This window comes from Agelaius phoeniceus, chromosome 2, assembly GCF_051311805.1.
Source record: "Agelaius phoeniceus isolate bAgePho1 chromosome 2, bAgePho1.hap1, whole genome shotgun sequence".
In the NCBI taxonomy this organism is placed as follows: Eukaryota; Metazoa; Chordata; class Aves; order Passeriformes; family Icteridae; genus Agelaius; species Agelaius phoeniceus.
This window is the reverse complement of record NC_135266.1, coordinates 16,596,317-16,619,796: the sequence shown is the minus strand read 5'-3', so window position 1 is coordinate 16,619,796 and position 23,480 is coordinate 16,596,317. Positions and strand designations below refer to the sequence as shown.

The 23,480-nt window shown below is 44.7% G+C and overlaps 1 protein-coding gene and 1 long non-coding RNA gene across 3 annotated transcripts in view; one reads left to right on the top strand and one right to left on the bottom strand.

Annotated features, from left to right (window-relative positions):
- Positions 1–23,480, bottom strand: LOC129134988 (uncharacterized). Its single transcript, XR_008536252.2, has 2 exons — positions 23,014–23,480; positions 1–90 (listed from the first exon to the last, which is right to left on the bottom strand). It is a non-coding gene; the product is annotated as an uncharacterized LOC129134988 (long non-coding RNA).
- RAI2 (retinoic acid induced 2) overlaps positions 22,225–23,480 on the top strand; it is a 43,519-nt gene continuing 42,263 nt past the window's right edge. The window contains exon 1 of one of the 2 annotated variants that reach the window (XM_054654810.2): positions 22,225–22,403. The gene's annotated coding sequence lies outside the window, so the exon portion shown is untranslated. Of the gene's footprint in view, positions 22,404–22,799; positions 22,949–23,480 lie in introns of those variants that run through there. The other variant, XM_077172784.1, reaches the window with a different exon arrangement.

The window sequence follows — 23,480 nt, the reverse complement described above, 5'->3', positions numbered from 1 at the left end:
TAAGGTTGTGTTATTTCTTCTCAGTTTCCAGTAACCCAGAGTTCTTGAAAGAAGGCAGACAGAAGGCTGGGCTTTCTCTGCTCTACTGCCCTGCAAAAAAAAAAAAAAAAAAAAAAAAAAAAAAAAAAAAAAAAAAAAAAATTACCTTTATTGGAGTTATTTTCTGAAAGGTGGCACTACTATTGTTTACAGCACCAATGTTCTGGTAGCTGTGTCTCCAGACTTTCATGTTTGGCATGTTTTATGTTCTCAAGAGAAACCCATGAGACAGCAGCTACCCAAAGGAAATCCTGTTTGATTCCTCCCTGGTTTATTCTAGGCACAGCCCTTTGGTGCATGTCTCATGCCTTTGGGTTTCCTCCCAGTCCACAGAGCTGGGCTGATGGGCAGCTGTATTTTCAAAAGCTAAACATAAAGATGTTCAAGAAGATTTCAGACTCATTAATAATGTTTTACAGTGTTATCTCAAAAAAAAGCTACTTTCCTCAAACATTACAACTAACTTTCTGATTTTAATATACATTTGTCCCATGGGGTTTTCACCCATTAAGATAGATTAAGTGACTATTCTAATGTACAATAGCAGAATTTGCCCTGTGGTTTAGTGGCTGGCTGTGGTTGACTGATACCCAGCCCTCTGAATCCCTGCTGAGTATCTAAGCTCTATGAACTGCAGTGAATGCATTTAATCTACATAAAAAGAACACAAATTGCATGTTAGCCTTTTTGAGCCCAGTAATCAGTTTTACAGTTTACTTGGTATGCTTCTCCGCAGTCCTAGTGGCTCCAAGGAGGTTCCAAGGATTCTCCCTTTTTTTTTCCCCTGCCCATCTCACGTAGAAGAAAAGTGTTTGCATTTTGATTGTGCTCATTCCCTGACCCCTGTAATTTAACCATTGTTCATATTTAGTGCTGACTGGAGTCCTGCGGGGCAGCTGATAACAATAATTTGTAATAAAGCATATGCAGGCTCTATTTTTTATCCTTGTTTTCCCTAATAATGCAAAATTAAATTTATTAATTAAAACAGATGAAGTAAAATAGGATTCCAAAATAGGTGGATTATCCCAGCCTCGCCTTTAGGATGATTATAATATTTGGCATGTCTATGGCGCTCCAAAGTGGCATCGCGGTTGATCCTCACCCCGCCGCCCCTCTGAGGTGCGTTGTTATTCCCCGGTTTGCGGAGGAGGAGGATGCCCAAGCAGAGAGGGTAACTCCAGAACGAGCCAAAGCTGCGCAGGCACCAGCGCTTCCCGCAGCACAGCCCCCTCTCTCCTCCCCCAGGTGTGATTTTGGATGATCCCGATGAGCGGAGAAGCTGCGGAGCCTCTGCAGGGCGGGGGTTTGGGGCGATGCTCCCAAATGGGCTGGGGCGGGGGAAGAAGGCTGAGAGCATCCTGACATCCTGACAGCGGCATCACCACGAGGGGCAAACCCAGCTCCTCATTTGCCGGCCGCATCAGGCAGCTGAGGAGCTCATCCCTAAATCATTATCATCCCAAACACATACATGCTCCTATGTGAGCTGAGGAGCTCATCCCAAAATCATTATCATCCCAAACACATACATGCTCCTATGTGAGCTGAGGAGCTCATCCCAAAATCATTATCACCCCAAACACATACATGCTCCTATGTGAGCTGAGGAGCTCATCCCAAAATCATTATCATCCCAAACACATACATGCTCCTATGTGAGCTGAGGAGCCCATCCCAAAATCATTATCATCCCAAACACATACATGCTCCTATGTGAGCTGAGGAGCTCATCCCAAAATCATTATCATCCCAAACACATACATGCTCCTATGTGAGCTGAGGAGCTCATCCCAAAATCATTATCATCCCAAACACATACATGCTCCTATGTGAGCTGAGGAGCTCATCCCAAAATCATTATCATCCCAAACACATACATGCTCATCAGGACTGAGATAAAAAAAAAACAACCAAAACTAAACTAACAGCTGGGGAAAAATGTGCAAAACGTTCTTTAGACCAAATAGTTCTCTGGGAAAATGTAGTTTCAGCTAAATATTTTGTGGGCTAGGGTTGCTACCAATATTGGTGAGATGAGAAAATATTGTAATCTTCCTTTCCTGCTCAATTTCATCTCAGGTAATTTTGATATATTTTGCTGTTTTCATACACAAAAATCCTTTGGTGTGAGTGAAAACAAAAAGGAAATTAAACACACCAAAACATGTTGTCTTGGTAGCTCTGCAATTTATTTTGGAGGGGTGCTGGATTTTGAGGGACACTGCAGGATGCAACTCTCCCTGATGGGGGGCTCAGGACTGCTGCCTCCCCCTGCACTGCAAATTGCAGAATGGCAAAATCCTGGTTCCTGAGCAGCTCTGGTAGAGACAATGGGGTGGGCACAAGCTGGGATTGAGACTGTTCCTGGCAGGTTTTCTTGTTATGATTCACAGGCTGCAAAAGCCCTTGGCTGCACTTTGGGAGCAGCAAGGCACTGGCATGGGATGCTAGGAGAATCTGCATGCCCCATCCCTGGAAGTGTTCAAGGCCAGGTTGGATGGGGCTCTGAGAAACCTGGTCTAGTGGAAGATGTTCCTGCCCATGGCAGGGAGTTTGAACCTAGGTGATCTGTAAGGTCCAACCCAAGCCATTGATTCTATGATCCTGCAGGGAGCAGGCTGGTGTGGATACATCAGACCTTGCAAAAGCAATTGATTCTGCCTAAAAAGCTTGGTTTTACCCTGTTGAGGGGTAAATAAAAGGCAACCCTGGAACTGTGGTGCTCTGGTGAGTCTGCTGAGAAGACTGGGGGCAGGCAGGCAGCCAGCACTGCCCTGCTGCTCAAAGGGCTGTGAAGGAAGGACAGACCGACCTCAAACGGAGACAGGAGCTGATGGTGGGTGGCAGCCCTTGTATTTTCTGAGACCCCAACTGAAGGAAGGAAATGATGAATCTGACTCCAGAAGGCAAATTTATTATTTTATGTTACTACATTATATTAAAGAATGTTATACTAAAACTGTACTAAAGAATAGAGAAAGGATACAGACAGAAGGCTAAAAGATAATAAAGAAAAACTTTTGATTCCTTCCAGAGTCCCAACACAGCCTCACCATGACTGGTCATTAAGTTAAAAACAATTCACATGTTGGAAAAACAATCTCCAACCACATTCCAAAGCAGAAAAAACACAGGAGAAGCAAATGAGATAATATTGTTTTCCTTTTTCTCTGAGGCTTCTCAGTTTCCCAGGAGAAAAATCCTGGCAAAGGGATTTTTCCAGAAAATGTGATGGTGACAGCAGCCTCTTCCAGGGAGTCCAGCCTGGGATTTCCTCATGCACCACAGGCTACCCAACAGGTGGGGAGATGTGGGGTGGCCTTGCTGAAGGGACAGTCACAAATCAGCCTGTGACACAGTGCTGCTGAGGAGCATGAGGGGTGGGAAGATGAGGGTGACTGATAGCAGACAAAGCTCATGCAACTGAGAACATCTTGTCTGGCTGGGACACTGGCTCATAACCTCTAGGGGCTGTAACAGATGAGGTTAAAGGGATCATCTCCTTATTCTTCTCAAAAATGTCTATCTTCAGCAGACAGTAAATTCTGGCAGCTTGAGACAGTGAATATTGCTGAAAGGTGTGAGGACTTCAGAAACAGATCACTTCTTTTTTACCCTACAGGAAATCTTTAGAACATCTGGAGGGCAGCTATAAAATTTTCTTTTTTTATGTTTTAATTACATTTTGAGATTGTTAACCTAAGCATCCTCTTCTTTAAAAAGATAAAAACTTCATGCTCAAAATATACAGAAAATTAAATATCTACCAAGAACTGTTTTGGTTAGTTGTCACTTGTAAGTCACTATATTATAAATAATAGGAGAAGGAACATTAAAACACAAGTTTCAACAATTTTCACCATGAGTCCAACAAAGAAACAGACTATAGGTGTTGACAAGAAGTGCTTAGCAGGGAATGATATTGCATAATGCAGAGCCTGTGAACATCAGCTTTACATAAACTTCTTCCATATGAGACGTTAATCAGGATGGAGAACTGAAGGATCTGAAAACAATCAACATTTCTCCTTTCAAAGCCCTGATCTTCAGTGTGAAGAGCTCATGCTCTCCCTGTGTGGTGGGAATGCAGGAGAATGTGAGGTGGCCATGGGCTAATCAGAGGTGGGCACATTTTCTGAGGTGTGTTGGGCTGAAAGCCCCACATGGCCCAGGCTGACCCACTGAAGGAAGGTGCTTGCCCAGGGTAGAGGTGTGTGGGCCAGTGAAAGGAACTTCTGAACCAGGGTAAACCAGAGCTGGATGAAACTGGGATGGTGATTCAATGGTAAAAATTAATAAAAGAAGGAGTAGAAAGTGCCTGGGAGGTTTAAAAGGATGAGTGCAAGGGGGAAGCCAGCAGCACAGGAGACAGAACTACAGATGTACCCGCACATCTTGTATAAATATATGGATTACTACAGTCCCTACAAACTGACTTTGGTCATAAATGAAAATATTCACAATGTTAATGGAATGGCTATATGCAAAATACAAGTGTATCTTCAAATATACTGATATGAATATATTTCACATGCCTATGACTACATATGAAAATATATAAGCACGATTCACGTATCTTTTGAACCAGAATTTGTAAGGAAGGATTGTTTTTCAGAAACCTAAACAGCTGTATTTAACAGTTCCCAATATATTTTCATTGTCATAAATGCAAAATGCATTTGCAAAAAAAAAAAAAAAATCGCTGTTTGCCCTATTACCTTTGTAAAAAGATCTAGTGGTGAAAAACAGTTTGATTGCAGCATATATGCTGTTCCCAAGGGAACTGCTGCTTGAAAGGACTTTCTAGCTCTGATTAGACCAATGAGACAATCATTTGCTCTCAGCTTAAGCTAGTATGAAACCAGAGAAAGACAATTGGCTTGAAGAACCTGTGTTACAGTCACCTGTCAAGCCTCTCCTCCTTGGCTAAAAGGGACCAAACCAAGGTTATTATGGCCAGAGTATTGCTCTCAGCTCAGAGCAGCACACTGGCTGAACATGAGGGTCAGACCCACTGCTGTGGTTGGTATCCCCTCATGATGTGCTCCTGCCATGCCCCTTTAAGCCAGCAGTGACTTCATCTGTTCACATTAGGGGCAAAACTTGCCTTAGACTGTGGGGCACAGCAAGTTCTGAATTAAAATGTCTCTTCTTTTGGTGCTAAGCTGATCAAGGTGACAGCACCCTGGGATGGTTCAGGGCACCATGCTCAGATCAACTGCAGCTGCCAGCAGGTGACATCTCCATCATCTCCAGCTGACCAGGGAAGGCTACTGGGCTGTGTGTATCCCTGCTGCTCCCAGGACCTGGCACATGGATGCTCCAGAGACCAGTGAGACCTCTCCCCTTCACATTCTCCACAGCCCTCTCCACAGGGCCTGGATCCCTCTGCCTATGGTGATGTTACAGTGGGTCAGACCTTCAGCATGCACAACACTCCAAATTATCTATTTCTTTGTGTCCCTCTAAATGCTTTTGGGATATATTTCTGGAATTTCTTAATTTTATTTTTTTTTCAGCACCATTAATCTTAAAGATTAATGCAAAGTCAAGCCATCTTCTTTTGCTTAAACAAAGTCACTCACACATATACTTTCAATAACCACCTCTTGGGGAGCTAATGTTTATATGTGGAATTCTTCAATAACAGTTTACCTCCAGTGTGCCCACTGCTCACCATAAATGCCAGTGCATTACTTTTTCAAGTAACACAGTGTATTTTGGACTTTAGGAAAGTGAATCTAGAACAATCCCAAACCTGGAGTGTTTATTCCCACAAATAACTACACAGAGCCATGTGGGAGTGCCTTTGGAGAGCTGCATCTGTGCTCTGCAGAAGGAGGCTGGGGATCAGAAATAGAAGAGCAAATCACTTGGTTGCATGTCCAGCTTCTCTCTCCCACCCTCAGGACTGTCACCACATAACCCCAACCCATGGCCATTCTCATCCTGCATGGCCACAAACATGCCTCAGCCCCTCTGATCTTGGCAACTCTGCTACATACCAGTTACTGTCCCTACGCCAAAAAAGAGTCTCAACTGTTTTCCTTTCCCTGACTTTTGGCCAACACTCACTGTCCTTCTATAAATAACTCCCCACCTTTGTTTAAACTCTTAAACCAAAGGTATTTATTGCTTGTCGTCATATTCCCCAGGATTTTCCTCTCTGCTAAATATAATGGTGATCTGTAGTGACTCCTCATGTCTTACCCTCCCCCCTGTCCATCCTTCCATCTGTCCCTCCTGACCTGACTCCACAGACAAGAAGTGCATTTTCAGCCAAGCCACGGGAAAGGGGACCTTATCTCTGGAGGATGGGGAAGGAAGGACACAGGGGAGGCAGAGGCCAGGACTGCCATGCGCAGCTCACAGAGCACACCAGATCACCAGCATTTTCACTGGGAGAGTAGTGCCTGATCCTATGGAACCCTGCTCCCAACAAGGCTATTATACACAAGCTGCAGGACAGTCAAATTTCATTATCCCTTCTGCAAAACATATGGAGGAAACAAAATGTTGGAGGATACTCCAGTGACAGCTAATGACATTACTGAAATTACTATAAATATCATCTTTAATCTAATCAAAAACAGTATATCAAAGACATTAAAGCTGCAGATGCTTACTGTGCCAGGGGGGAACCAAATGAAGCTTTACAGATGTGTCATACTGTGAAGCTGTATTTGCATAATAGAAAATGAATGCTGGTTGTATCTCAGATTTCTGCTGCTTTTTAAGCCGGGGGGATCTGGACATTACATTTAGTGAAGATCTTTCCAGGTAGCCCAAGGTTTGGGCAGAAAAACAAAAATACAAATTATCTGCAGGCCTGACAAAAAAAAATTCTAATGAATGGTCACTTCATCCCCCTCTAATTATTACCTGGGCCACTCTGTCACATACTTTAATTAGCATCATTTCTCTTGAAAGCACATTTCAATGAACCAGTGCTGACTGCAGAGTAAGAACCAACAAAGTAACATCAATCAGTTAATTAACTAGTTAACACATTTCCTTCCTTCTTAATTCCCGCTTTTGATTTTCATTTAGCTGCTTTTAGCATCTGAATTTTCAGGAGGTTTGTCTCTGGGCAACCAGTGGTAGTGATGTGAGAGAGGGACCTTACCAACATGACCTTCATGATATTATTTTGCTACTGTAGGGAGAGGTTTGTGCTCTCGTGGGGTCTCTAGCACCATGGGGAACACTTCTGGGAAATAAAAGAACAGGTGTACATTTATTAAATACAGGCAGAATCCTGCTTACTGCTGGAGAAATGAACAGAGACAGCACTACTCCCACCACTGGGCTCAGGTTACCTCTCCAGTGTTCACCAGAGCAGGAGAAGCTCCCAGGCTTCAGCACAGAGCTGCTTCCTGAGACAGAATATTTCCAAACTGGCAGAGCTGCAACAACCCTGGGCTTCTACAAGCATGAACCAAGGCACTCTGACCAACCTGGGTGATGAACTGCTTCCCTCACAGTGCTCTCCTGTGTCAACCAAGAGAACTATATTGCAGGGGCTTTTGAAATCTCATTAAACAGAGAGAGTGTAATAGCATTTTTATTTGACCTCATTTCTGAAGAAGGTACAGAGCTAAGAAAATAAGAACCTTATGAGGTGGGGTTTTTTTGATTTAGGTTGTCCCCACTCAGCCATGCCTTCCTCCAAAGACTACTTAAACCTCAGTGATGTCCTTGCCTTGCTGAACTGCTCTGGTCAACCAGCAGCCCTTCCTCCAGACACCCTTGTTTGGGTCATGCTCCCACTTCCCCCTTTACTGACATGGGAATAGCACTTGTCTCTGATAAAGCTCTCATGCAGTTGGGTTACATGGAAGGAGGTGTGGATCCACAGCAATGCGTTTTGTCTGCCCCCAGCCTGCTCTTTGGAAGCAGATTTCAGGGTTTTCCTGAATGGACCATGGTGGGAATATGCATTACAACAGCAGAAAAGGGTGATATGGTCCTGGTGACTCGGCATGAGCAGGGTCTGTGGTCAGCCCTGTGCTCATAAACCCCAGCAGGAGCATTGCCCTGAGCAGAGCAGCAGAGGTCTGCCTTCACAAGATGCCCAAGGCTGGATTTCACTAGACTGCACACTAGGTTTCACCTGGCATGAGGCCCACAAGAGGTCTCTACTGAAAAAAATGGGTTTTGTCCTAAAAGATTACATGCCTGGATTTATTTAAACTGCCATTTACAAGAAGATATTCATTAAAAAAGAAAGCATCAGGAAAAGAAAGAGGTTCACCGGAAAAAGGATTTCTGCTCAGCCTTAATTTAAGTGGAAAATGATGTTTGTACTGCTGCATGGAAAATATATTAGAAGGATTTGAGATTATAATATAGAGTAGGTTAATGGCAGTTTCATAATCTAATCTGCTGTTGAATTCCTATTTTACCAACCATCTTTCCTCCTTGGGCTTAGAAAGTCTTTGTGTTTCCATAAACTCCAGCAGATTGAAAGAGTTCAGAGTTTAAAGCTCAGCGATTTAGATTTGCCATGCTGCTAAATGCTATGGCTTAGGAGCAATGAATAACTGCAATATGGAATCTCTTACACACCAGGGAATCTTCAGCTCCTTGAATTGGTGACAATCCATCCCAGGGATTTGCACCCCAGCTCCCGTGGGCTGCTGCCTGCACGCCCACATTCAGATAATTCCTCAGAGGCAAAACACACCAGCAGTTTTACTTTTAAACACAGCTCATTTTCTCCAGCTTCAGTGGACAAGGATGTCAAAAGGCAACCCCTAGAAATGAAGGTCACATTGCATGGTGCTCCTGGGCATCCCCTTCTCTGGGGACATAGGATGTGCAGAGCCAAATTCCTCTTGGGAGGACGGGAAGCAGAGAAAATGTGTTGAAGTGGGTCTTATGGGGATCCCCAGGATGTGAATCCACCCTTGAGGCATGGTCCATGTCCTGGTCCTCCTCTGAGCTTTAGAGGGATGCTCAGCATGCTGTGCTCCATTAGCAGCAGATTTGAGGTGCAGAAGCTCTGCTTCGTGTTGTGTTTTTCCAGCTGCGTGAGAGGACGTGAGCTGACTGTGCCTCCTAAATGCTGCATTTAACTCGGCTCCACAGAAAATGTTGACAGACAGAATGTGGGTTTAGTACTTTGATACTTATGGGGAAAGACTGGGGAAGGAGGAGGAGGATGTCCAACTGTTTAGAAGGGGAATATTTAAGGAAGATGCAGAAGAAGAAGCAGTCGGCGACTGGTACGCCTAACCTACAAATGTCAGCTTTACAGAGTGAGTCAGTCTAAAAATAACCTCCAATTGTCTCCCAGCTACTCCAGCAGCACAGCGAAAGCACAAGTGGTTGAGAAAAATCACCAGAGGGGGGAAGAAAGATTCTCTGTCTGGCTTTTTTTTTTTTTTTTTTAATTAAAAATCCTATGCTTTTAGAAATTTCTGGCCAAAAATGAAGCAAATACCAGGCTCTCACAAGTCTAAATGCAAGTTAACCTTGTTTAATTGTATTCACTCGATTTATTTTGCCTCTATTTATTTTACCTCTGAAAGGCAGCATAGGCTGAATTCCAGATAGTCCATGGAACACTATAAATGTAAAACATGGATATCCTTGCATAATTGCATGAGAACTTCCCCTACATCCCCCCCGACTAGACTCCTTTTCCATACTCAATATTTTAAATTAGAGTATTGAATATCTTTCTATATAATTTGCATACTTTCTTTTTTAGCAGTCTCCTTGCTCATTTATGCCCTATGAACTATTCTTTTCTCTTTTCAGAGGTCATTGAAATACAGTTTTTCTACAGCAGCATTAAACTAATCCATGATAATATTCCAGAATAAATTTCAATGCATGATCCAGAAATCTGTAGAAGCTTTTACCCTCCCTGCTGTCTGAAGCCACTGCTCCACAATAGGTGCACACTGGCTCCAAGATTCAGTAAGAGCCAGAACAATGCCAACACTGTTCCATCCCTATGCACTTCCATTTGCTATACCAAACCAACCAAAAAATACAAAAGGAAAGATCTGAGACATGTGAATTTGCAAACAAGCAAGCAAAAATGCTTTTGAAAGACATGAAACCTAAATACCTCTCCAGTAATATACAGGACTGGTGCTTACCTACAAATGTTCTAGAGATGAATCATGCTGCTGCAGATTAGAGGAACTATTTTGACAGCCAATACTACACATTTCTCTGATTTAAGGTCTCCCTTCCATCATGGAAAGAAGATGTCATAAGGTCTCTCCACTCTGGAGCAGATTTTCCAGAAACTCATTTTTTAAACAATTAAGCCTAGAATGTACCAATATTGAGGCTTGAAACATTCATCAACTACTCTGTTATATTCCCCTTTTCTACTCTGTGACTGGAAATAAATACACAGTAGGGTTCCTGAGGGTTCCTGACAGGGTCTTCCCATGTATTGTAGACTCCAATGGCATTTCCACTGCCATGAGAAGGTCAAACACAAATGGATCAAGGTTAATGCTGATGCTGCTCAAGAAGGATCAGTCTCAAGGATGTGGAGGAACACGTAATGAGGCAGGGCAGATGGATGCTGCATTGGAAATGCTCTGTGTCCAGAGTGGGATGATGGCAGGGGCTGGTGTCCCTTGGGAACTGGGTGCTCAGCTGGTGTGTGGCCACGAGTGCTCCTCCATGGTGGGTTTGGATCAGTGCTACTTCAGTCCTTCTTTTCCATGGGCAGGACAGGTAAGGAGGACATGAATGACCGTGTCCCTCAAGTGACTCTCCCCCGTGGGAAAGCAGTGACAGACACCTCCACACATGTGTCCACACAGGCTGTACCAGGCTTTAGTGCTCTGTGGTCACAGGCTGAATGCATCAGAGCTGGGGAATGGAAGGACACTGCAGAACTGATGGCAGCAAATCAAACATATGGGCACACTGGAAAGAAGTGGCACAAAGCATTATTCAGCTGTTAATGAATCATTTGAATTTTCCCTGGACTCACTGGAATTGGCCCCAGAGATGGACTCACATCATGGCAATACAGCTAGGCTTGGAAAGACCACCAGGTTTGGGCTCCAATTGTTCAATATTTCAATGTGGCAGAAGCTCCATATGTGGCTCGAACATGCCAGATGGCCTAAAACACACACTATCCTAAATACTCCAACACCTCTCTTGCCCTGCACAGCCACAGAGCACCAGGCATGCAGTAAACATGGAACTGAATCCCCTTGGATGTGAGTTAGTGATGGCAAAATTGAGAACTCGGTTAAAGAAATCCGTTCTCCAGTTTGTGTGGCTAATTGGTTTGTTTTACTCAGTGATACCCACTTTCCTGGTTCATTTAAATAATATCTCTCTGGGAGGGCTGATGGCAGGAGGCTTTAGTGACCAAGAGCCAGGGCTGTTTATATTTACATCGTTGGTCTGAATCCAACAGAGAGCCTGATAGTGAAAGAAAATATTAGCCATCTGCCCAGTGCTTGACAGCCTTGGTAGCAATAAAACCAAGAATTGATTAGATATGGAGGTTTTATGAATATCCCTTGCTAGAGTTGGCCTTCCAGTTTGCAAAGGGACATCCCTGATGAAGCAGAACCATCAGTCCTCTTGACACTCTTCCCCACCTCTATTGGACCTGCAACCCTGGCAGCGTCCACCAGAGAAATACCAATTTGTTACCAATACTAATGGAAAGATACTGAAGAGAGAGAAAAATGGCTCTGTATAAGCTGCTGCTTATTCTGGTGATGCATCACACTGTTTTTGAACTAACAGATGCCACACAGTGTCCAGAGCTCCCAAAGGCACATTTGGAAGGTAGACCTTGCCCATTGCTACATTATTGTAATGTTCTTGCTTGCCAAAACAGAGTCCTTTATTTTAATATCTCCTACTTGCACTTGCATTTTGTCACATACTAAAATGCCTCAGCTGCAAAGCTAATACTTTATAGCCTTAGACCTAGGGTGTAGGTAGCTCCCACACAGGAGCTCTCCTCACCACCAGCAAATCCACAGGAAGTAGGAGCAGCTGTCTATGGCTTTGTGTTCCCTTTACAGTGGCAGCTACCCCACAGGGACTGTTTTACCTTGGGATCACTCCTCTGCCTAAAACACTGCCTATGAAACTGCTAGTGAAAAACCATTAGCATGGGCCTACATGCTAGTGCCTAAAACATCTATTATTGGTGTAAGTAAGTAGCAAAAATATCTTAAACATGACTCAGAGGGTGGATACACCTGAGAATAGATGGTGTGCTACACTCTCTGGAAGATGTTTGGCTTGTAGCAGAATCCAGCAGTAGGGATGAGTATGGACATGATGTTGCTCCGATACCCAGCTAGACAGCATGGCCCATCTCCACACTGCTCACTGGGAAGCAAGGGCAAGGGCAGAATGCCACACTTTGGGCAGGTGATTTGGTCCCCTTTGTTCTCTGCTCTTCAGACAGAGACCCTTCCAGCCCATATTTGTGCATGTGGGTATTGAAACACACCCATGTGCAGTGCATTTCAATAAATAACATCCCTTGCTTCTCACACAGCATTTATATGTCAAAAAGTTTGCACCAGCTTGCTTTTATTGTGTCTCAGCCAGAAAGATCCCCCCACAAATGATGGACTTGCATCGTACCACCTACACTTCATCACACAAGGCAGTAATAAATGCATGGAGGAGTACTGTGCCTCAGGACAATTTAAGCACTGTGCAAAGGTCACTCTCTTCAGACCCTAATTGCTCAGCAAAAGTGACATTTAAAATGCATATCATTAAAATCATAACAAATTTATTTACCTTCTTCCTTATTTGGATTGTTTCTGCATACATTACACATTTGATATATCGAGTGCTCTGGAGGTCAGGATGTGTTTGCATCGTAAAATAATGTCTTGTGGAATCATGGTGACATGGGCTGCCAGGCTCCCAGTGTTACTCATGCACTGACTGCTCTTGTAGGAGCTATCACAAAATCCCAACAGCCAGAGAGGGCCAACAGTCCCTGAGTTTTGTAGGAAGAGAGTGTGGTGGCTGCTTTAAGACAAGTGATATTGCAAATAATATTGTGAACACTTTTAGACAGGAGGAAGAAAGGTGCAGCAAGAAGCACATGTGCATGTGCATGTCTGCCTCAGCTCTGAACCATTTGTTCAGTGCCAATATTGGCTCACTATATCTTTCTTTCCATCACATGTATATCACTGTATCTTCCTCTCTGTCTCAGAATATGGCATTCAAGCCAATATCTTTTAGGAACTGGAGACATTGCTCATCTAACATGTCTAACAGATGTTTTCTCTCTCACTTGCCATTAGATGTCAAACACCACTTCTTAGTTCAGCACCCTGAAAACCACATTCACCATGAGAGCTGTTATCATAGCACCTCTGTGTTTCTATTTGCTATGACATGATTAATTGAAGGCAGAAAAGCTAAATGCAAGCTCAATTAGGACAGAATTATTCCAGGTAGCCTCAGTTTTCTCTATGTCACTTATGAGCATTAATTTCTTTTATTCATGAAGTTATTTACTTACCTTTTAATGTCCTTTGGGACACTTGGATTTGTATGCCATAGAATAGGAAAAAGGTTTTGTGACTATAATCATGGCAGTTTAATATCAGTACCAGAGGCTGAAGATCTAGCTTGCATTCTTAACTGAAGATGAAACAAATCTCACCAGTTATTCATCCTTGTGCTTAACTCCCTTCTTCTACACAAAGACAGTGGAGGACTGAGAAGTCATATACTCTACTAAAGCATGCAGAAAATGTTTACTTGCTGCTTTACAAGGACTGAAGCAAAGCCTACTGGATTCTTTCCAATCCATTGAATTTTAGTTGTTTGGTTTTGGGTTTCTTTATTAAAGCTGGGAGAATGTTTTTGGCGAACAACAAATTTGTCAAAAAATGTAGTTTTTTGAAGAAGCGACTTGCAGAATTGAGTCCAACTTGGTAAACAGATTTATTTAGCTGGGAAAGAAATAGAAAGCATTCATAAGAACATAACTGAGACTTTCCATGTTTTTCTTTGGAAATTATATATTTGTTCCATGTGTGACATTATTTAAAAGCTATAAAGAGGGATCTAGGTTGGCTAGACTGTATAGAAGAATTTCTTCTTTCTCTTTGTTTTTTCCAGACTGGCCCCTGAACAGACGTTTCCTATGTGAGTGTCTTACTCTTTTCCATCCCAGCTTCTCTATTTAAATCACTTTTACTTACTTGCTGCCTGTCTTCACAATTTGCAATGATTTTCCCCAGCAATGGATTCAGTTGAACAGACTCTAAGTTACTAATCTCCAAATTTATCACATCCAAAAGATACCACCATTGGTTGGCAGCAACCTCTAACAGAGCCCATGCAAAGTGTAACAAATACTGGTTCTTGCTGCACTTCCATACATTGACATTAAAACACACTTTAAAGTGGACAAGGGGTAAAATCTGTAACTAGTGTGACACTTGCCAATGGACTATTATTTCTTATTCACTTTCTAAAGGGAAGAGTCAAGTGCCAAAATAGACTTGCCTTTCATCCATTACAGAATCTTCAAAGTGTAACCCTTCAATCCAATGCTGCTGCTGGATAAACCCACAGGATGGTATCCCATGCCTCTGTCAAGCAGGATCCCCTCTGATCAAAGCAAGTCAGATAAGCAAAGGTTGCATTTTTCATGGCTGCACTGGTCTGTTGCTGATCCTGGAAAATGTGTGAAAAGTATTCCCCCCTGGGACCAGCACAAGACCCAAAATTCTGGATTTTCCTGGACATCCGAAGGTCTGCAGTTCAGCACCCAGAGAAACCCCGCAGAAGGACGGAGGGGTGGGGTGGGCAGCTTTTGCCGGTGGGGAGGCTGGCATGCAGACTGGCATCCTGCGCCAGGGGAGCTGCCACGCTCCTGGCAGGCTCCCCTGGGGATGCCCTGGGCTCACCGAGGGTGGGAGCGGCTCCTGGGCCGGCTGGGCTCGCCCTGCAGAGCAGGAGCAGCTCTGGAGCCTCCCAGTGACTGCAGCTGCTGTTTGGAAAGCCTGTCTGTTTGACCTTTCTGCCTCTTCCTGAGGCTGAGCTTCTTCTCAGCTGCCTCATTTCCTCCCTGAGATCCTCACAGAGGCAGCCTGAAATCTCTCTGCTCACTGGGCTTCCATGTGACTTTCCATCTATTTAATCTATCACTAAAACCTAATGCAAGTTCTTCCCATCAGAAAAAAAATAGATCGAGGAATAAAGCATTCCTTTCTTTTCATGATGTTTTGTGATTTTAAACAACTGTGCCCAGATATTTGTTTGATAGCTATAAATCAAGAGCTCAGTCAAAAGCCTGTACCAGCCCTGCACAGGAGCTTCCCTGGGATATTGCCTCACTCTTTCTTTCCTTTTTTTTTTTAATTCTGTGCAGCAGAAGTGAACGGCATAATAGTGGATATTGGAAATAAACTCTTGAGCAGTGGAAGGACCATCATTAGTGCTGACAAAAGCAGCTTTTGAGGCTGCGCCAAGATCAAATAATGAGAACTGGTAGGAGAAGCTGGCATAGCTTATGGATGTGAGGTTCAAGTTACCACTTTTTGGAAGCAATTAACTTTTGTGATATTTTGTATAGATGGGTCTAAGCTGAGGGTTTCCCTTCAATTAAAGCAGAAATACCTTTGTCCACAATATTAATTATTTCTTCTTGAGTGCTGCAAGAGGCTTCCCCTAATTTACTTGCAGGCTGTTTAACCCTAGTCATTTCCCTCCCTTTTTTCACAGCTCTCCCACATCCAGACCTTCCTGGTGAAAGCACATGAAAGCCAGCCTTACCCCAGAAGGACAAGGACACCTAACTTTCCTGTGAAAACACAAGAGGAAAGAGTTGGACTGCTCTTTTCAAAAGGGAATTTGTCATGATATCCCTGCATCTACAGCCAAAATGTGCACTGACCACGAGGACCCTACTTTCACCTTCATCCATGGAAGAATTTAATTAATCTTTCTATATTGGCAGGTGAACAACATTTCCTGAAGAGAAAAATAACTGTTAATTTCCAGAGGTAATTAACAGTCACTGAATGAGACTAAAGGGCTTTCATCAAAATTACCAATCAGCTCAAATTTGAAGAGATTCTCTCCTCCTCATTGCTTCTTCATCTCATTCAGCCAGTCCTGCTGAATTAGTGCCTAATAGAGTCTCAGACATATTCATATCCTGTCAAATTCCCATCCTCCCAAGGAACTGTCCCTTTCAAATGGTAATAGAGAGGGCGTATGATGTGCACTCGTTGCTATTTTGGATTTAACAGCTGGCTGTGTTGCACTAAGGGTAGCTGTGGAAACTTAACTGAGGGATGTGTGCATGTGTGTGTGTGTGTGTGTGTGTACACATCTGTGTGAGTAAACGCCTACTCCTTTGCAAATGATACCATTTATCTTAAACAATGCTCTCTTTATAACTCTAAAATTCTAATTCTCTTTTTAGACCACCACAGCTGCTGAAGGGGAGAGTGGTACAGCTTCACAGCAACCAAGAGCATGGCCTCACCTCAGGACTGGGCTGTGCAACCCCTTTCTCACACGAGTTTCAGCAGATGAGCAGGGTCACCATCAGTACTGGGTCACTGGTGGCCCTCATCAAGACCTAAGGGTTTGAGGAAGGCTCTCTTCAGGCTCTCCTCACTTTGGCCAGGTGAGGAGAGGCAGGGGGATGAGCAGCCCCAAGGATTTACTTGTTTTTGCACAGTTTCAGATGCTCTCAACACAGCCCAGCACATTGGAGTGCCTGAGCAGAGGCAGATGGTCTAAGGGCTGCCCTCCACAGAGCAATATGAGCACAGAAATTAGGAGTCCTCCCAGGTCACTGCAATATAAGTTTCCCTCCTTCTGCTTTGTAAATATTTTGAGCCTGAGCCAAAGACAGGTGGTGTTTGCAGGGACATTCTCAGTGACTTCAGCTGGATCTGGAGTACTTTTAATTTGGACATCTCAGGGGACCTCATGTTGACAACCAACATTGAGAATTTTTAGTAAAACGTTTCTGTGTGCTGTGCCAGGGCACTTCTGGAGACAGCACTAGATGGGTGCAGAGCATGACCTCTGTTAACAATATACACTACATGAAAGCTAATAATTCTGGCTCAAGCATATTCAAAATAGGATGCTTGAAGCAAAACTAATGCATTATTCACTGCTTGTTGGGAATACAAGAACATGGAGATAGACATCTGAGCCTTGGGCCTTTTCTGCAATGTACTGTACACGGGCTCAGTGGGCTTATTGGCAGTGCTGTGACTCTTACTGCTGTGGATTTTTCATTACTAATAGCATTTAAAATCTTGCCCTGTGATCAAATTTTTTAAAAAGTGCACGTATTCATCTTTGCTTTCTGGTCACATACTGTGATGGGAGGTATTTCTAATGCTGTATTCATTCCCTTGGTGTAAAATGTGCCCTTTTTCCACCTTTACATTAAATCAGACAAATATTTGGTGAAACTCACAGGGTGAAATAGTGCAAAAATTGCCAATTTCTCAGTAGGTAGCTGAAAACAATTCTGAACAGAGCACCAACATAATCAACTCCGATACAGCATGCAGGCTCTGCTAACATAATGCTTCTCAAAAATAAAAACGTGTAAAATAAGGAGAAAAATATGTCATTTTATATACTTGTGATGTTCAAATAAAAATCTTTGTGAAAGAATTTAAGAGCAGCATTATAGAAAAATCTGTCTGGGATTTGCCTGTAGACAGCCTGCAATATAGACACCTGCCTCTGAACTAATCACTCTCTGGTCCTTTTGTGGTCAACAGAGATACACTGACACTTGGGAGAGTGATTTATCTATTCCTAAAGTACATGTCTAAGAAAGGTCAAATGAATTGCATCCTAAAAGTGCTTATTTCTCCTGGCTGACCATAAAGGTTGAAGAGTGACTAACTCAGATGTAAATTAATACACTGTGGACAACCACACCAGCCTGTGGGTTGGTGGTAGGGGGGATATGCTGAAGTGCACCCCTATTCTTCCATTTGCCACAGTGAAAGGGTCTAAGAATAAAGACAGATAACTCCTCCTCCTCCCCAAACACAGATTTCCACAGTTTCATCAGATGAGAGATTTTTGGTTCAAGGAGTTTAGCCATACATCACCAGGCAGGGTATTGTATGCCCAGACCTGCCCCACAATATCCTGTCAGACAGATCGACTTCTTCTGCAGGTGCTGCTGCAAAGAAGTTTTGGATCCTGATTTATAGTAATGGTTAATCCTTCTTGGAGTCAGAAGCAGCTTGACTGGATCCCAATTACTGCCTAACAAGGTAGGTCTTGTCAAAACAGTTTTGAGGCCAGCTTCTTCTGATGCAAGCTGATCTTTAAGTGCAACTGAAGATTGGCTTCAGTAGCACATCTTTGCTACGGCAAATTCTCTTTAAGACTTTTGGGGGGCTGACATGGGACCAACTTTCTGCTGGAAAACAGATTGAAATGTAAAAAGCAGCATAGTTGTATGCATTACTGTTATGCAAAATTCTCAGTTATCTTCAGCTTCCCTATAGCTTATCCTTTTAAAAACCCATATAGTAATGAACTTTGCCTACGTGTGATACCTTTGTTCTTCTTACTAAATGCTTTCAGCAAGATCAAATTACATACAATTTCTAATGAATGCTCACACATTTAATTGAAAAGAGAAACAATTGTGAGAATGCTGTTCTTGAAGTCACTGTGTTTGATTTCAATATCCACGAGTTTGTATTTTCCATGTTTGATTGCAGAAACTTTGCCTAAAAAGCCCGCACTTGAAGTTCAGACCACCTTAGAAAATGGCAATTTTTAAATGTTAAAGGAAATCAAATACACATTCATATCTGCTAGTATGCGGTCCTCCCATTATAAAATAATTAAAGAACAACAACTAGATCAGGCTGACAATCACTGCATCAAAACCAGTATGTACTATGGTCACATTACAAGCAACAAAGCTGAGCTTGGTGATTTATGACAATATCACTAAAACCTCGTGATATATTTAGCAAGTGGTAATGGTAAAGGTTATAATTCCTCTGAGGGACAATAGTGATGAAATAAACCACGAGGGTCAAGTGGATTATGACCTAGTGAAAACTCAAATAATGGAGATGGAGCTTTATAAACTTCCTTATAATAGATAATGCCTTAAACAATTTAAAAGCTGCTCAGTACTCAATTTGGACTTGCCACAGGCTTACTACTGCCTATATATTACTCGAGGAAAACCTGAAAATTACTTCTGTCACTATGAATCTTGCATCTGCTCAGAACCCCCATTTTAGGTGCAATGAGTGCTCTTGCTGTGCTCTGAATGCTCCCAACAGACAGTGTGTGTGCACTCGTCTGTCAGTTCTCCCCACCCAGCATTTGCAGTGTGGCTGCTTATGCAGAATTTAAAGCTTCCAACGCATCCTGGATTGCTGTGTTAGTAATCACACCTGGCAGTATTAATTTTGCTACTGTATAGTACTATCCTGGGATCAAAGAGTGATCAAGTGATAGGCTGAGATGAATGCAACTGCTGATTGCTTTACATGCTTGGCAAAAGGGAAGATGTCACATTTGTCAACACAGACAATACACCAGGTTCATGCAGATCCTCTCTCCAGAGTTACCTGAGACACCCAACTTTAGAATACTGATTATATGGGAGCTAAGGAGCACACATACGTGAATTTGTGCTGAGATTTAGGTGGAGGTGGAGCACCATCAAAGGCAAATGGTGAGTATTCTGATCCCCCTGACTACATGATCCTGCACAAACAGTGTGAAAACAACCTATGGGATCAGTCCCTATAAAGATCACGACCATGAGTCACTTGACCAAGGTCATTCACATACATAATTTGGGCTCCTTCATTTTCATTCTTGCTGTAGTTTGCCTCCTGTGTGGCAGCTGACCTCACCAGAGCTAGTTTCTTGTACCAAGATACAATATTGAACTAGCAGATTTCTGGAGAAAGCTGCATGGATAAAGCAGCCATACTGAGGCATACATGTACAGATTTATAAATTAATGCACAGAAAAAATTCCTCTGCCAGAAACGTGGAGAAGTTTGAGACCATGCTATCTCAGCTTCAAAGACATGGATAGGAGGGAAAACAAGGAGACAACACAATGCTTACCCACTTGTATAATAGCACTGACAATGGCAGGCCTGGGAGGGCATCAGTCTGAAAGCACACGGGACAATCAGCTGCCACTGAGAGAGGGATTTTTGATTGATTTTAAATTAAGGTCACTGTCCCCAGGCCACAGCTAGATTTGATTATTTCTGTCACATTTTAGAACTGACAGAAACTTCTTTGCAACCAGCACTCTCTCTGACTCAATGCATAATGATGTTTTTTTCAGTGGGTTTTGATGATTCCAACTCCATGATATGCCACAAGTTGGTTCAGCAGTGACATTCTCCCACTGAAAGCCACTCATCCCTTTTACTACTCAAATCTATGCAGTGAGGGCATTAGGAAAGCTGTGGGGAGCACAAAACTAACCCAGGTGTGACATGAAATCTGAGAGATGTATTCACTGCTGGCAGGTGAGCAGTGACTATCAACACACACCAAGGGGAAAGGGCAAAAACAGAGCAAGCCCAGCCATGAGCCATTTGTCGTGCAGGGACCTTTCTGAGCAAGCTGTGATTTGGTTGTTCTCTGTGGATTTCTCTCCTGTTAATTTATTCATTTTCCCCCTCAAAATGACATCAGCTGCCTGCTGTCAGATGGCAAAGGTCTCCACAGCTGTGTTTGCATGAAGAATCACCTCTGTACAGTCAGGTGCTCTGTTAATGGCCTCTCCCTTTTGTGCTGGAAGCCAGGGCCACCAGTCCCCGCCCACCCTCTCCATGCTGCTCGAGATTTGAGGAACCTCTTCACATCTCCCCTCTGGGGCCTCCTGCCAGTGTGCATGCACCTAACTACAAAACCCTTTCAAGCCATGGATTATCACTGCTGGCCTCCTCAGAATCTTTTACAGCTCTGCTATGTCCTTTTTGAGAAGGTGAGACTGGAATTCCAGCAGTATTGAGAGCACAGGTCCAGCACACATTTTCCAGTGTAAAATCTTTTCCTCTTCATTGCTCTCCTAACAAGTCCTGACATTTGAGTCACTCTTTTGGCCACACTGAGCATGAAGCTGACATTTTCTCAGCTGTGCATGTCCCTGGGCTCTCAACCTAGGGAAAGTGATGGCCAAAATCCTTCCATGATGATGGGAAAGAAATAAATGACCAACTGCAACTGTACAGTTTTGCTGTCTGGGGGAAAAAAACCCAAACAAACCACCTTGGAATAACAGTAGTGGATTTTAAATCCCAAGATGCTACAAAATTCCCTCTCAGGCAGCTTGACCTAAATTCCTATGGGCAATGAGGAAGCCACATATTTGGAGCATTTGAAAGAAAACTAGACAAATGCCCATAAATTATTGTATGGGGGACATTCCTATCTCTTTTGGAAGATGGATTAGGCAGATGACCTACTAAGTTTTTTTTTTCTTCTTTCACTAATTCCTAGGATGTCATGAGTGTGTGTGCTTTACCCTTTCTTAAGTCATAATCTGATTGATCCAGCACCAGTCAAAGGTTTTGAAAAGCCCATTAAACCGCAAGAGGAAATCTTGAGCGGTTTGTTAATATCAACAGAAATCCAGATGGAATTACAATTATCTTTTATGTACATTCGAGGGCATATTATGTAATACTAGCCATGGATTTAGTTTAATGCACTGCACCTTCCAATAAGCTGCTGGCGCCACTTAATAGCGATTTGAAACCTACAAAAAACTCTTTTGCCCTTGACAAAACCGTTTTAAAGCCCAGAGACGGAGGTCAAGAGGCTTGGGATATTCAGAGTCTGATGGGAAAACGGGGACAAGGGAAAGTGAGGATGGAAAAGACGAGGGGGGGAGGCGGGGGCGGGCGAGAGGAGGAATTAAAAAGGGCAAAGAGCTGGAGGGGGAATAAAGAAAAACAGGAAGTCAGACTCGTGGTCAATCCGAGATAAACGCAGAGGAGACAAGGTCAAAACTTCAAGCAGGCAGGGAGCAAAAACCCGAGCGCTGCACGAAGGGGGCTGGCGCTGCCTGCCGCAGCATCCTCCCGGCGCTCGGCGCTGCTCCCGGCGCTGCTCCCGGCGCGGCTCCGGGCGCTCCCCGGGCGGGCGGGGGCGGCGCTGGCGGGCGTGGCGCAGGTTGGGCGGGCCCGCCCCCGGCGCTCGCCCCGCCCCGGCCCGCCCGGCGCGGGGGGAGCGGGACGCGGTACCGGGCAGGGCAGGGCGGCGCGTCCCTGGCGGCGGCGGCGGCGGCGGCGGCCGCGCTTGACAGAGCGGGCGGCGGCTGCGGCCCCATGGAGCCCAGCTAGGGGCTGCCGCACCCTCCACCGGAGGTAGGTGCCGCGGAGCGGATGCGCACCGACAGCCCGGGGCGGGTGGAGCGGTGACAGGTTGGCCGGGCGGCGGCGTTTTGCGGGAATCCCACCCCCCCGAGCCTTCTTGCCACCGGCGGCCGGGCGCTGCGGTGCCGCGGGGAGGGCGGCGGCCCCGCGGTCCCCGCTTCGGCCCGTGACTATTGTTTCTGGTGGCGCCGAGCGGGCGCAGCGCGATCCCGGTGGCGGCGGCTTTGTGCGGGTTGTCCCGGCAGTGGGGCTGCGGCGGTGGGGGGGGCGCGGAGGGGAAGGGGACGGGGCGAGACCGTGACCGCACGAGCAGAGCCACCCACCCCACCCCCGCCCTTCCTCCTCCTTCTCCTGCCTGCGCAACTTCTCCAAAATCACGGCCGTGGGTGCGCGGGGAGGAGCCCGCATCGCCCCCCGCGGCTCCGGCCCCACGGGCGGCGCAGCGCGCTCGGCACGGCCGCGGCGGCGATCGGCGCCCGGGCCGCGCTCCGCGGAAAGGAGATTAGAAACGTGCAGGATGGATTTCAAGATGGGCGGTAATGGGATGATTTGGGGTCCCTCGCGTAGCCGGTCACAGGCGAGAAGCAGGAGGAGAATTTACCCTTCCGAAGTTGGGGCAGAAATCCCTCCCGCTGTCGCCCGGCTTCCTGGCGGAGTGTGCCAGGCGCAGGGACTGTCACCTGCGGCTCCCTTCATGGCTTTTTCTGGATGAGGCTGTCGCGGGGCGTGGGTCATTGCGCCGGCGTCGCAGCGGTCCGGGCGTACGTGGCGGTGAATGCCAGGGTGAAGTGTCGAGCTCCAGAAGTTCTGCATCCCTCCGGGGGGATGCTGCGGGGTGCAAGCGCTCTGGGCAGGAGTTGCAGGGCAGTTATTCTCCTTCTCTCATTTCACCCCAACACACCTCTTTTTTGAGAGATTGGTTCAGCTTTGGTTCATTTACTGCTGTTGATGGTAGTTTTCTCCCACGTTCTCCATCAGAATTATTTTTCTAGAAAGAAAAAATTATTCAAATGCGGGATTCAAAGTATACATATTGTCTAATGAGAGTGTATTGTTAAAGAGGAAAGA